This window comes from Vanessa tameamea, chromosome 4, assembly GCF_037043105.1.
Source record: "Vanessa tameamea isolate UH-Manoa-2023 chromosome 4, ilVanTame1 primary haplotype, whole genome shotgun sequence".
NCBI classification, from domain to species: domain Eukaryota; kingdom Metazoa; phylum Arthropoda; class Insecta; order Lepidoptera; family Nymphalidae; genus Vanessa; species Vanessa tameamea.
This window is the reverse complement of record NC_087312.1, coordinates 5860504-5876219: the sequence shown is the minus strand read 5'-3', so window position 1 is coordinate 5876219 and position 15716 is coordinate 5860504. Positions and strand designations below refer to the sequence as shown.

General features: G+C 29.6%; 1 protein-coding gene across 1 annotated transcript in view; it reads left to right on the top strand.

Annotated features, from left to right (window-relative positions):
* Positions 1-15716, top strand: part of LOC113394383 (cAMP-dependent protein kinase catalytic subunit 3) — a 29718-nt gene that overhangs the window by 1128 nt on the left and 12874 nt on the right. The gene's annotated exons all lie outside the window — the stretch shown is intronic.

The following is a 15716-nucleotide window of genomic DNA, read 5'->3' as shown; positions in this document are numbered from 1 at the left end:
TGAACATAAAAAATACTGTCGAAAACTAAAACCATAATCATAAAATCAATATGGCTATTGCCTATTTTCCTACATGTACTTATGTTAAATGTTATTGACCGACATACCTGTAAATTGCATTGATTATAATGTTAGTTTACTCGTGTTCTATCTATCCATTATATATATTTTCAGAATAATCAGCGCGTTAGTGGTTTGTAAATATACGATAAAATTATATCAATGTCCTTGGTCTAAATATTTCGTCGCGAATCGTTGCAAAGCGAAAGGTGTAGGAAGCCCCCTTTGACCTAAATATGGAGGGGAGGTAAGAGTCAAGGCCAATTGGAATTTGCAGCTAGATCTATTAAAACTATTTGCGTATTGAGTTTTGTATATGAAGTGTTTTCGATTAGGTAACAATTAACAATATGTTTGTTTTTTTAAAGGTAGGTCTTCTGAAATAGAGTGGATTAAATACTGGAATTACAAACTCAATTCAAAAGATCCGTGCAAGGCACAAAACCAATATATTTTTTTATAAAGTAAAGTAAAGCGATAAGTTACAAATTTTACAATTGCATCAGTACATATATGCTATATATTCGTTTATATCCATATTACGTTATATTTACATATTTATAAACTAAATTTACTTTTAAATATTGTAGTTAATAGTAAAAATGATAATGACAAAAATTAAGTCTCATCGAAAGCAATCCCTGAGATGGAAAACTATTGTGAAGATGAAACAGAGCACAAAGCGTCTCGCAGACAGATGTATCTGGTTTACCTATTATCCTCTCATCGCCCTAGTTACAACGGTAACGAGTACCTAACGACTGCATCACGACTTTGATTTTGTCAGTCAGTCAATTGGAAAGGTGACCAAAATATATGACTAATAGATAAAGAACTAACAGTGTGAATTTCCCACCGCTAGACTAAGGCCTCCTCATCGTTTTGAGTTGTTTTGGAATTTATTCCACTCCGTTGCTTCAATGTGGATTGATGGATACACATTTGTCAGATTTTCATCCAACCAAGAAATACCTCACGATGTTTTCCTTCACCGTTGTGCCTGAGATTAATTATGAAAGCAAAGCAGCATATGAAAAATCAGTGGTGCTTACCCGGGCTTGAACCCGCAATCATCGATTCGGATTTTAACCTTTAGGCTATCTCGGTTATTATAAAAAAAAACCTTAGATGAAAATAATAAAACATATATACGCTTATCTTTTAATGAGTCAAATTATGGATATGGAATTATATCTTAGATTTTGTTCGATTTTTATAATTAAACAGAAATAATAATAAGCGATAAATGTTTATTGTGTCTAATATTGTTTGTCATTATATTGTCACGCGTGATTAGCAACAGAATGTGGGTTAGTGTATCACGCGAAATTGGAGATCTGAAAGTAACGCGCATTCGGTATCCTACGGATATTATCTAAGTAAATAATTAAATTATGCTATTGTGTCACCGCGATGTCCCAAATGTTGCTGATGAAATAAATTGATATCACCTGTTAATTAGGCTTATCATTATACCAATAAAATATTTGCCAAACAATTTAAAATGTCGACATTATAACGACGTAACACATGAACATTAAATTAGTTTATATGTGCTCCCACACGAATGTCACTTTTTGATTTGTTGCCACAATTATTATGTTTCACAGAACTTCACATTAGAACGACATATTATATAGCCACGTGCATCCTGCGGTTATAAATACTATTATACGAGTATTATAGACCCGTGATGTGTGCATTGTGCAAGTGACATACATTTTTTTACTATATATACTAGTATATTAATATATAATAACGTAAAGCAATTCAAATAAACGATCATCTCCTCTCAGAAACCCATCAACCCGATTTTTTGCCGTTAATTAGATACCAGACATATTTTTGTATGTGTATAAATAATAGACAATTTTACGATTACTATACCATAACAAAATTTATTGGAATATGTACTGTTCGATAGTGATAGTATCACAAACATCCAAACAAACGCACTTAAAGTATTAGTTAGGTATATTCTTAAAAATCAAATATAAATGCTTAAATAAGATATTTTATGTAAATATATTACATATTAAAAAATAATTCAAACGGTTATACGATACGTGTGGAATATAATGTAATCTCAGATTGCGATCATAGTTCACAGTTCACACAGATATTTATTACCAGAACTAGGTTTGGTTAGATTACAAAAAGAAAGTCGGTTAAACAATGCCCCGGCCAGAGATGAGAGCACACGGAAACGGTCATATTTCGTACTCTTATGCGTTTTGTAAAAAACATATTTATTAGACACTTGTGCACAATAAACTAATGTAGACATTTTTTTTTTAAGTCCAAATTTCGATAATAACTTTAGAGGTAAGAGTATATTTCTGTTTTGGAGGAATGTCTATATTATAAATAATTCGATTTACGCGAATTGTACGTACATATTTTAAGTTTGTGATTTTTTATTACATGTCTTTAGAACAAATGAATTCGACACTAAATCACTTTCATAATAAATGTATGATTAAGTTTTATTTAAATATCGTTTAGTCCACTTTTATACATTTTTATAAATAATCTTCTTAATAAATTGATGATTATTGTGCCTAAAGGAGCTAAATAGATTATAGATTATAGAATAAGATCCAGAGTTTTTTTTACTTATGTCAGTACTACACCTGATTATATGGATGGTGATACTACCAGCTAAATAACTTTTCAACATAAACTTGTAACTTGCCTGAAAACAGGGCTGAGGCAATAAAGTTTTCTGATAATCCGCAGACACCAACAGACCTGCATCATTGTCTCGGATCATTACTTGAGTCACCTTGCACTTCGTTGCAGTACCCTTGGCCGGTTTCCATACTCTGTTTACTTATCTTCATTATTGTTTATAATAGGTATATCAAGAATTAATGCAAATGAAAATGCGTATTGTGCATACGGGCGGTGAACTTGAAACCTCATAACAATTTAATACGACAAATGCATTTGTGCGAAGCGTTAAGTTTATATTTTTGGATATAATAGATGTCCTCCTGACCGATTTTGTCCAAAGAGGCCATTCTCAAAGGAGAGTAGCCAAATGCGACATATCATAGTTCACGCTATTATATGTGAATAGGAATATTAAGTATTGTAATGATCAGATTTGAAGGGTAAGTGAGCCAGTATAACTACAGCTATATGGATCAAAATATCTTAGTTCCCACGGTTGATGACGCATCGCTGTTGTAAAGAATGGTTAATATTTCTTACGATTTCAATGTCTATGGCCGATGGTCAGAGGCAAGAGGGTCACCTGATGGTAAGTAACATCCGGTGACCTGTTAACCGTCCACCTGCCTGTTTTATATTTAAAAAAATCCCCTTACTTTCATAATTCGGTCGGACGGCATATCCGAAACAATCGGAAAATAAGACAGGCGGATGACAGAAGGCTCAACAGAGAAGGCAGTGTAAACAGTGCTAATTTCAAAACTCCGGCCTGATATTGAGTTTTATTTTTTTGGTAGGTAAAATACTGTCGGTAAATATTTTTCCATCAAATTTTATATCTGAAGAAGTGTAGAATTATTATTTGATAATATAGTTATTTTAAGGATTCAAAATGTTTGAATAAATTATTACTATTAAAATCCATATAAAATGATTACCATTTATACACAACAATAATAGACATATATTTCTATATAATATTTCTCGATAATATCTACATCCAGGTTTGCGATCTGATTGTACAACGTCAATTTAAAAGTGTTTATAATGAACCTTTTTGAATAAAGTTTAAATTGATTTTATAATGTTACTATGTCCTTGGGTACAAGATTGATGATAATTATAATAGAAAACAATACATATGCATATATTTTTGTCTAAAGTGTAATATTTAATATTTTTTATTGGACGGTCAATGCAGAGGAATTCGAATAAATCGTTAAAAGTGAATTTAACTTCTGCTATTCCTGTAGCGTACTCAGTAGAAGTGGCGTTATGTAAGACATCAGCGGACGACTTCAAGATACGTATCCGAAGAACGATAACGCTTTCTCTGACACAAACACTCGTCCGCTTCGTGTGGGTCGTGGAAATGTTAATTTCTTTAGCTCTTTGATTGACCTTACTTAACAATGATAGATATCAGGTTGGTGATTTGTAATTGTAATCATAGAAACCATTTCAGTTTTAATTTTCAATCTTATGTCGTTGAAATAAAGTAGATTTTTAGTCAATGTGAATATTTCACATTTTACTGCCTTCTGTATCAACTCATTAAAATGAAAAAATAGAAGTAGAAAAATAAAAGTTTTATATTTAATTTATGGTTTTATTGTTCCTCAATGGATCGAGCCAAGAATAGTAAATCGTAAATCTTCGTAAACCGACGTAAATCTTTCTTTTTCGAAAATAACAAAGTTCAACTTCGGCAAACGGGTTTGTTTATATAACCGAGTGAAGGTAATCGAAGACGATTTTCGTCAAGTCCGGGGCTTGTCGCAAGTTAAATGTGTCGTTGAGTCAATAAACTCGAAAGTGAAGCGAGCTAAGAGACAAGGTGTGTTAAAAATTAGGCAGTATATTTGTTTTATAGCCTATAATATAATTGGAAAGTATTGCGGATTAACCTAGGAAAAATAAACAAAAGATATTTTAAATAAATAATCGTATTGATCCAATTTCATTAATTTAGAAGCTAAGCGCTTTATTTTATTCAGTGATTCGTGTTGCGGTAAATCTCTTAGTTAAATGTACGCTTAATCAATTTAGGTTGAAAAATGAATATCAGTAGACTAATGGATCAAATAAATAGTAGATCACTTGCCATGCCCTACTAATCCATATTTTTGCTAAATAAAAATAACAAATGCAATTTATACGAGCCGAATCTTTCCCTTCCGGTGAAATGACCTATTTAAAAGGAACTCACGATCTTCCCACGCTTCTGGGAAACACTCGTTGAAGTTTTGACAATATATTTTAATGATAAGTACGACGACCTGTAATTTTATAGAATAATACAATAAGCTCTTGTGATTATATTTCTTTCATAACTTTATCATATGCGAATGTTGTACAGTTATCCGCACCGAAGGAGCTTAAAGTATTGTGGTAGCTTACACGAGCTGAGCTTTTTAATTAGTGACAAAATAATAATAATCAGTAATGTTAAGATTATTGCTGCTACTGTCAAATATCATATACAAGTTTCATTTGTAGAAAAAACATGCACGTTTACAACATCAATAGCAAATTTTTATTATACAACGCGTTTCACGTAACGTAACATTTAACCATAGGTTAGTGGTACTTTGACATTTATATATTTGATATATATAAGTTTATATATCTTACAGTGCCATATCCACAGGTCTCAATGGTGACCACTCACCATCAGATGTCACTTTCGACCGTACATAAATAAAACTAATCCAACGATTTTAAATAAATCTTTTTTCATTTAAATAATTGGATTTTATATATATGTATAACTAATTATTATAAGTAACTTATTTATCCTGAGCAAAAGCTTTTAAATGTATCAAAGACTTATTTTCTTACTTATAAAATGGCTTGTGTTCTTCAAGGCGCTTTAACTTATCAAGGTGCCCGATTAACAGCTATCAATATAGATTATATATATTTGAGTTATTGGAGACATATGTTTATAAAACGTATGCTTACAGATGTAGCTTTACGCTTAATACATTTCTGTAAAATTACAATTCAGAAGTGCTTCTAAAAGCCTACTCGAATAAAGTATATTTTGATTATAAATTGGTTTATAAAATGAGTCTACGTTGTACAGTACTGTCAAGAAATATTTGTAAATATTCCATTGTTTGGCTTATATAATTAAAGTTTCGCTATTTCGAATCTCTATTGAATCTAGTAAACAAAGAAATAAATATTTACAACAATAACCAACGGTTAAATACAAACGAACAATACAAATTCCTTATCCCATCAAAATAAACTAAAGGAACCAAAAGCGGTCCCGGTTGGACGCCCACTTTTAACAGAGACCCTGATGATGTTATCCCATTTATAGAAACTAGTTGAGTTAATTGATTTAGGTGTAAAGCCAATAAATCCAGAGCTTTTCCTTAAACACTCTAATACTTAAGCTTATATAAAAGCAGTTTATTCAATCTAATGCTTATTTATATTACAAAATAGATGATTAGCATTCTGTGATTTCTTCCATGTATCGTATATATGTATAAGCAAAGCTAGACTACCGTCAGTTGTGGCGTGATTCCTAGTAAAATCCTTGTGCTCTCAATGAAAAATACTATTTACACGAAAATTTACAAGGAGTTAATATAAATTATATATAATTTTCATTTTGTTTATGACGAGTATTTAAAAATAGAACAAAAAATAAAAATATCTTCTTTCTCTAAATACATGGACAAAGAAATATCCCATTCGTTATTTGTCTTTTAAATAGTGACTAGTTCAAATGATAATTTTATTCCATGCTTTATTATGTAACATTATTTGTAACCACTTTAACCACCTAGAAGTGATCCCGATCAAAAGCTGAATGAATGTTAATTCATTTAAAATTAATCTTGTTAATTGTGTTGTAAAATTTCGTTTGAATATTTTATAAATCAAAAGTTTTATAAAATATTCAAACGAAATTTTAAAGTTTTTACCAAAATTATATTTATAAGTATTTGTTATTTTTAGTAAATATGTAATAATAGTTGTCTGAAACAAAAATAAAATATCCTAATCTTAATTCACCTAAAACCTTTGATTCTTCTTCATCCGTTTTTGATAGGGAAAACATATTATCTATGACTTCTCAGAGATATTACCTCTGCGATAAAAATATTTATAACTTTACTATTATCATGTTTAAGTTATTTGTCTTATTCAACTATTTATTCTTTATACGTAATTATAATATAACAAATATATATATAATATAACAAAGTTAAGTAAAGTGGCATAGAATCTTCTCTTACATAGCCTTCTGGCGTAATATCAAATTTAATAGACAATGAGATTAAGACAAAGACAATATAGATAACCATAATTTTTAAGCTTCTGTCAATATTAAGACAAAACATACGAGATCTTTTTAGTGAGATTATTTGCCTACAAATTTTTTCAGGTGATAATCATGATACATTAAATAATAGCTTAATTTAAATATATAACGTTCTATATTATAATAGTTTGTGACAATACTGGTAAAATAATAAAAAAAAAAAATTTGAAATAAATTATAGATTTTAATAGGTGTTGCTTAAATCTAACTCTCACTCATCACATATTCTAAAGTCAAACATGAATGCTTAGTGTTGTTCTTGTTGTGTTCTGGTTTCAAGGATGATTGAGCCAGTGTAACACATCTTAGCTTCCAAGGTTTTTGGCGAAATAGTAATGTTTTGGACACTTACCGAAAGGTAGCCCGATAGGCCGCCCTACCTATATTATAAAAAAAATACGAAAAACTATCACTTTTTGTGAAAGTCATTTTTTACAAATGGCATGAAACCTGATAGATTTATAAAAGCTATTCAATCAAAGAAGTAGTTATAAAAAATCATGTTTAAATAATTCGTTTGCGTCAATACTTTTATGTATTTGCATATATTTTATTGATGAATATTATCTTTCAATAGCTTTTACGAGATGTATATTGTTATTGGAATGAAGAAACCAGTAAATTTAACATTGTTATGAAAGATTAGTATATCGATGGCTGCCAACACGTGCCGTCTGCACAAGCCTGATGGAAATAATATAGTGTTTGTAATCTTTACGAATATCCCTTTCATTTAACGTCAAACGTCGAAGTAATCCCAGTTATTACAGCAGTTTCTTTTTATATGAATGTTGGCAAACAGCTATAATTTTTTACTGGTTTACAAAAGTCTAGGCTACACTGGATACTCTTAATAAATACAGATTAATGATAAAATCAAGTGATAATTTCCAATATTAAGAGGAAATATTTATAATTCAATAATAATTAGGATCATCAATTATATTATTTTTATATTGTTGACTGGCTTGAAATTTCCAAAAATAATATCTTAGCAAATGCGTACGTTATCAAATAAAAAAATAATGTTCTATATTCAGCTTTCTAAATTTAGTAGTAGGCCGTGCGTTAATAGTCAGTATTATAAGTATTGATACAGCATTCCGTATATTTGTTTCTTCTGGTGACGGGAGGCCTGCCTAATTTATCGTCTTGATAATCGGATTTGCGAGTCAACGAGGAAGTGCTGCTATGCTTGTTACCATTCCAGTCATTATTAGTTCTGTAGCTATTTCTAATTTCGATTTTTATATATTTGTTTAAGTTCTAAAAATTTAAATGTACGTAGTCGTTAAAGAAATACCATTACCATAAAATTTAGACTTGCATCCTGTAGAACTTAATAAGTGCTTCAAAATACATCATAACTATAATTAAAAATACATATCATAATGCACACAGCACGCGCATTACTGTGGGCAATGATAATGAGTACCGAGAGAACTGATAGCAATTTGACATTAAAATACAAAGCGCTTATGAGGCAACGTACAATGGATTATGAAAGACAATAAAGATGTTGTATAATTTAAAAAATAGTCAAATATACCGAATTATATGACGATGATCTTAATAATCATTTATTTATTGACATTTTAAATATAAAAGAGAAATAACTATTTTGGCAAATTCGTATGTCATGGTATGGTACGTTTAAGACAATTAATCCCTAAGTACTGTTTTAATTAATTAACTTTTCATGCCAGAGACAATAAAGTATATCTAAAAATGTATCACGATGTAAATATTAGAATTATTAATAGTCATCCCACGCTGTCGTAAAACGTATGTGTAAGGGCACGGATAGCTTTAAATTCGATTTGCTTATAGCTAGTTTTCACAATAAACTATTCCAAATAAGTACGTAATGCAGTATTTTTACCATCTCATACAAACATTTAAGGCAGGATAGATTATATATTCAGTGGTGCTATTACGGTTATAGCATAGCAACTGTTGCTATCAAATATTTGTTGCGGAATGATATCAAATCAAATAAAATAAAAAAAAAATTAATCAGTTTTATGGACCTATGCAATAGCATAATATTCCATAATGCTGATTTATCGACTGCACTTACTTACACAAGTATGGGTACAATAATTGGCTGTTTTTAATCATTGCCTTTTTATTATTTAATTATGACACTATCGAGTATACTTAAAATTATAATAGAATTAATTAAGGCCAAGCAATTACAAATTGCGTTGTCTTAAGAATTTCAATCCGTAATCGTTTAAAACGACTTCGAATTGTTTGAACACAGACAGTTTAAGGTCAATAAAAATATTACGTGTTTAAAGAATGTTATCTTATTACGTAATAACTGAAAGAGTGTTTTATAATTGAGAATGGGTGTCAATGTTGTATCTACGCTACGGTACATTTAGTTATTCTGCACGGTGTACTGTATATTACTTCCGCAGTGTCATCGGCTCATAAAAACAGGCAGCATTCGTCGAGTTCCTGAGAGCAATTTCCGATTTCACGCGTCACGATTTAAGATCATTAAACCATATGAAGATCGCGATTGTTTTTTTCCCCGTCCCCAATATAAATAATACATTACATTTAACTGCATCATAAACAGTCTACGTTATCATTGAAAAGACGTGAGGTGAATTTTTGTTATGTTATTTTTAGGAACAGGAAATTATTCTGATTTTACTGATTGTATTTTTACTAAGTGAAGTTGTTGTGACTTCTTTAATTGTGATGAAAAATTTGTTTTTAAATGACTGTTCTCAATATCGGAGATAATAGCCGTTTGCAAAGATTGCCGGAGGTGCCAACTAATTCTCAGAAACTAAATATGTTACCTATTCTAAACTGACTGGACTTATATTTTTCTATTAGATTCTTAAGAAATATAATTTTAATTTGATGCTCTAAAGCTGCTTTTTAAAATTAGGAAATGTCATCTTTACTAGACTGTCATGTACATGACACTTCTCGCTTTTAATTTCACGTCATTTTAAATAATTTATCTACATATAACGCTACGTTGATTTAGGTTATTTATACTGTTATAATATATTAATAGAGATTTTAGCATAATAACTATTTATCTATTTCTTTAAATTTCAATTAATAGATTTATTTAAATAAACCGGTTTCAATTTAAAGCTAGGCTTAACTGCTTCGAAAGTTCTGTCTCTGGTTTTTGTTTACTTTATAACTAACTACATAAAACTTCAATGAATTGGGTGGGAAATAATATTTTTTATTTAACGATTACTACTAAAAAAAATTATCCTAATTATTTAAATTGTATAAAAATATACATATTCTATGTATTTGTGATTTTTGTACAAGCATTTAATACAAAAGCATCAAACCAAACTAATTTATTCAAGCAAATAAGCACCTGCTCTAATTCTCAAGTGTGATGTGTGATTTGCTTTTCTCTGACAAGCTTATTTTAGCTTATTACCATAATATAATATTTTGTTAACCTATATATGTTGCACGCGATGTTAGGAACGCATGACAGAATTTAATTATTACAACGTCATTCACTTCGTGACAAAGAGACCTAAATGCGTTGAATTTTATGATATTCTAGTAAATATACAATATAAAAAAAATAAAAATATCAGGGTGTCTAATTTATTTATTCAATGTACAAGCATTACAATTTTTTATCGATTTTTAAAGTAAAAACTACTAAGGTGATAAAAAATACCCATATCCGAGAAGAACTATTATAAAATTTACGTAAATAAATTGTACGAATACAAACAAAAGACACGGTATTTTGTTTTTATTTTAGTACGACAATGAGACAGAAAACTTATGAATAATATTCGTGATCTAAATATCGTATAACCACAATATAATCAAGTTTTATAACATTACTGTAATATTACAAACAATGATAAAGATGTATGAAATTGCTTTCTGTTTTTCCGTGTAGCAATTGGACGAAATAACGATTGTTATCCTTGAGTGCTGCAGTTCACTTTTATGGTAAGATAACAGGTTTTGATTAAATGCAGTATTAGACTGTGCTTGCAAAACTAAATATCCAATATTACTCCAGATTGCATACTAATCCTATCAGGTTATATTTACTTAATACATATGTATATTTATTGGTTGGACAAGTGAGGCCAATACTCGATTACTGCCGGATCAGTTTATTCTGTTACTGAATGTTCAGCAGAAGTTTGGAGTTGAGAAGTCGGTAGTGGGCAGTTTGCATCTTCTTCGCTCCTATCAGACTTTGATCTGATCTGATTCGATCTATATGATAATAAGTAAATAGAGAGTGAACCTGTGTTGGAACATATAGTTATATTTTATACATACAGTTTGCGCACACTTATGCACTACAATAACTCTTGCGCAGGCTGCGCAGTTGGCTAGTCTCAGTTAGGGAATGATCGCCCTGACTAATGTTGGAAGGAAGGCATTGTCTTCAGAATGTTACTATGATTTTGACAATAGTGTTTCTTTAGTACCTACTAAAGAAACACTATTGTCACCAATATTATTATTTGAATTACGTTAGGGTAATCATTTTCAGATAACTTAATATCCTAACGTTTTAAAGATTATTTCATTTTGTGATGAATTTAATTAATTTAATTTAATTCTTCTTTAATTGTACATAATTATATTTATTAATTAAGTACACGAAAATAAATTAGGAAGTACTCTTAGAATATTTAGTTAATCTTGATATTAACAACTGTTGTGACGTGTCTGTTGATGGCCATCAGACGCAGATTTGCTATGACTTATTGGATTCGTTCCAAATTTACAAGTTAAACTTCACATTTTGACATGCGATGGGGATGGCAACATTTATATCAGCGTTGTTTGTTCTTGTAACACGAGGACAGATTTATGTGTGATATTAATAAAGTGTCTGGAAAAACATTCGATGTAAAGTGTAAAATTTTAAAAACAATTTACAAGTGTAAGGTCACAACGAAAGCGGAAAAGTTTACGTTGAAGTTATATTCAAATTGACGATTATTTTTCTAAAAAAAAAAGATTATCACCACGAAATATGCTTGAACTTTAATATAAAAGAAAAAGTAATTTACTTGCAAATGTGTCATAATATTTAAACGATGTTGGTTTGTTAAAGTTTTTTTGTCGAGGATCATTAATATCTTTTTTAATTTATGATTAAATCTTGTCGCAAGCCGCTACGACAAGATTTGATCATAAATTAAAAAAAAATATTGAGTTAAATTTTATATTTACCTCTCCCCTCATTTTTAAGCTATTATTAATTACAAAAAATAATTCAAATAATTGTGTCTGAAATTTAAATGTTTGAAATTAACATAATATACTTCTTTCCGATACGTTCGGTATAAGAAAGTTGTCTGATGTTGCATATAAATGAAGAAAAAGCTTTAGAAATCCATAATATAAAATGTCTGATTTTTGAGATGAACGGTACAACTAATGAAATTTATTTCCATCGCAACATTTATTTTATTGTTATGTCCAAACAAGTTGGATCTGGTAAATAGCGTCAAAAAATCATACAAAAATTGTTCATATGATATCCATGTAAGTTTAAAAAACCTTGTAATTGTATAAGAAAAGTATATTTTGCATTAAAAATAGTATATTAAAGTAAAATGTCTAATGTATGGGCTAAAACCTTCTTTATTACACCACGTTGCCCCGTTGCGGTTGCTGGATATACATGTTACAAATTTTCATCCGCCGAGTGTAAGATACCACACGATATCTGAACAATGAATTATAAAAAAAAATAAGCACGTTAAAATTTGCTTGCGTAGGAAACCCGCAATCGTAAGATAAGAGTAAGGTGATCTAACCACTGGGCCATATCGGTTCCTAGTAAATTACGTCATCAAAAATTAATAATCAAACTGTAATTGAAATAGATGAATATCTGAGTTCACCACAGACGTGCAACGCCTAATTACATCGTAGGTCCCACTTTTAGCCTGAATGTGGAACAAGGTTTGTTTCCAAACGTACTTTATTTGACACTAAACATGTTATAGCACATCCCGTCTCTCATCATCATATGACTTTTATGTGTAATATCGAGGTTTACGGCGGACATAAAAATATCTGTTCTCATCGCTTCTTAATTAAATATAATAATTCTGTTAGCGCATAAATAACCTCTCATTATTGCTAGAATATTTATCGATTCGGCACTAAAAGTGTAGTTTATTTTGTGAGTAAAAAACAAATAAATATGCAAGTAAAAGCATCTGTCTTAGAATTCATGATACTGACCTGTGTCTACATGTTTTGAATACCTTTCTATTCTGGCCATAATTGGTTAAAATGTTCTCTTTTCATTAAAATTTAACATACTATATCTAGAAATGTAGAACAAACATATACACATTATTTACATTGCAATTTTGTTTACTTTTTTATTCAATTTGATAAACGGATAAAAATGTCTACTTTCTCTTATCTTTTTTTTTTAAAATAAATATTAAAGGTTAGATGACTTTTAAACTACTATTATAATATATATAAATAAATAAATAAAACTAATGATAATATTTAGATAACGAGAAAAAATACGTGACATAATTTATCGAAATAAATCTAAGAATATTCAATGTTAAATAAATAATGAGACATTGGACTTGAAATTGAAAGGATGAGGTTGCCGTGCCACCTGACTGCTCACGCCATCCAAGGCTGTATATTTTTTGTTTTAATCGAAAAGCACAAAAATAGACCAAATCAATTAGAGTAGTGATTGTTTTCGATAAATTAAATAATATATTTAGTGATGTATTTAATGTCGTATGAAAAAAGATCGTCAAAAAAAGTTACAGATAATAAAACAAAATAAATAATAGATTACATTTTTTACAATTCTAAAGTTAAAATAAAACGTACTTTAAGTGATATCATTAGTCAATTATAAATACACAAAAAAAATTAATGATTGTATAGTTTTACCAATTTTATCATTTTATTGCTGTGATGACGTTGGTAACAAAATACTACAGTGACGTAAAAGTTGGCGTCGGATCCGTTATGTGCGTTATGCTGACAGTGAAAGTAGTCAAACTTGTACCATCATAGTCCGTTGTTTTGTTCAATCATTATGTCCTTTTCTTTCTAATATTAAAAGACAGAGACTGTATACCTTCAATAAGAAATGGTGTTTGTTTATGCCATTCTAAACTTCCGATTACAAGGTTCCTGTTTTATAAATTGCAAAGTCAATTATATAATATTTGATTGAAATTGATTTGAGATACCATTGAATTATGTAATGAAGTAATTTGTTCGAATCTAGTTTGCTCCAAGTTAAATCATTAAGCTAAAACTGGTTTCAGAGGAAATTGAAATCGGATCAATTGGTGAATTCCTTTATTAACAATTATTAATTGCATTTTTATGACTTATTCCAGTATAAAATTTCTCATATCAATTTATAATATTATTTCAAAATATATTATTTAAGTTTGATATAATTGTATTAGTCACAAAAATATCAGATATTATTTCATAAATTTCGTATAAATTATTTGCTTATTTACAAGTCGTTATCCTCTCCAGAAGCAGCAGTGGGATTTTGTAGGTTAGATGTAAACCTGTGCTATCTTTGCCCACCTTGCGCAAGATATCGCCGAAATAAAGTTGGAAGTAGGGACTTACGAAACAGTACGACGTTATAGCCGCTTAAAAATATCAAACATTACGCAAATTACTCTCCATGACGATTTAAGCAACAATGTATATATTTAATAACATATTTTACGTATTTACACTCGCAAATTACGAACGTGATTAAAGAATGTTTATGAAATAACGTTAATGTTTTATGTGATTTTTCTTGAATACGTTTATAACCGAATATTTAATAACACATTGTATCCGTTCCCTTTCTTGTAGATAACTTAATTCGTTTGTTTTCACTGTTATATAAAATTAACGTAGGCGATTGCCCAATGAAGAATCAAGCTGATAAATCTAATGGGATGTCATTTTAAAAGAAGAGAAAATATTGAAAGCGCTGTCGAGTCGTTGACTTTCCTCAATAAATCACTTTACAACAACACTAGCCACAGCTAAAAGGTTTTTAATGTATTAAAGCACGTATTTAATATCGCATTGTTCATTTTTTAAAAGTAGATAAAGTGATTTTTAGTATATCATTGGTCGCCCGCAGCTTTACTCGTGTTTAAGACGTTGGTCGTCAGGTGTTAGAAATAAAAAGTAACCTATGTCTTGCCTTGGCATATAAGCTTGTTATACTAAATTTTATCAAATTCGGTTCAGTGGTTTATCTGTGAAAGACCAACAGACAGACAAACAGTTACTTTTGCATTTATGATATTAGTGTAGACATTTAAAATTTGTAAAAGTTAAATAATTTAACAGAATGTAAATGACTCACTGTTGGGCAAACGTCGTCTCTGTTTGAAGAAAAGGCTTGGAATTTATTTTATCGAGTTGATACATCCGACACATTCAGGAGATTATCGCCGTACAAGAGATGTACAAGTATTAATTAATTTAGCATTTAGCAGTCAGCAGTGCTTAAAGTTTCTTTTTGTACAAAAATATATATTTAACTCAAGTAATATTATAATTTTTCATCAAGAATATCAATTTTGAATTTAACACGATGAAGTGTGTAAAGATACGGGCAAGTTTT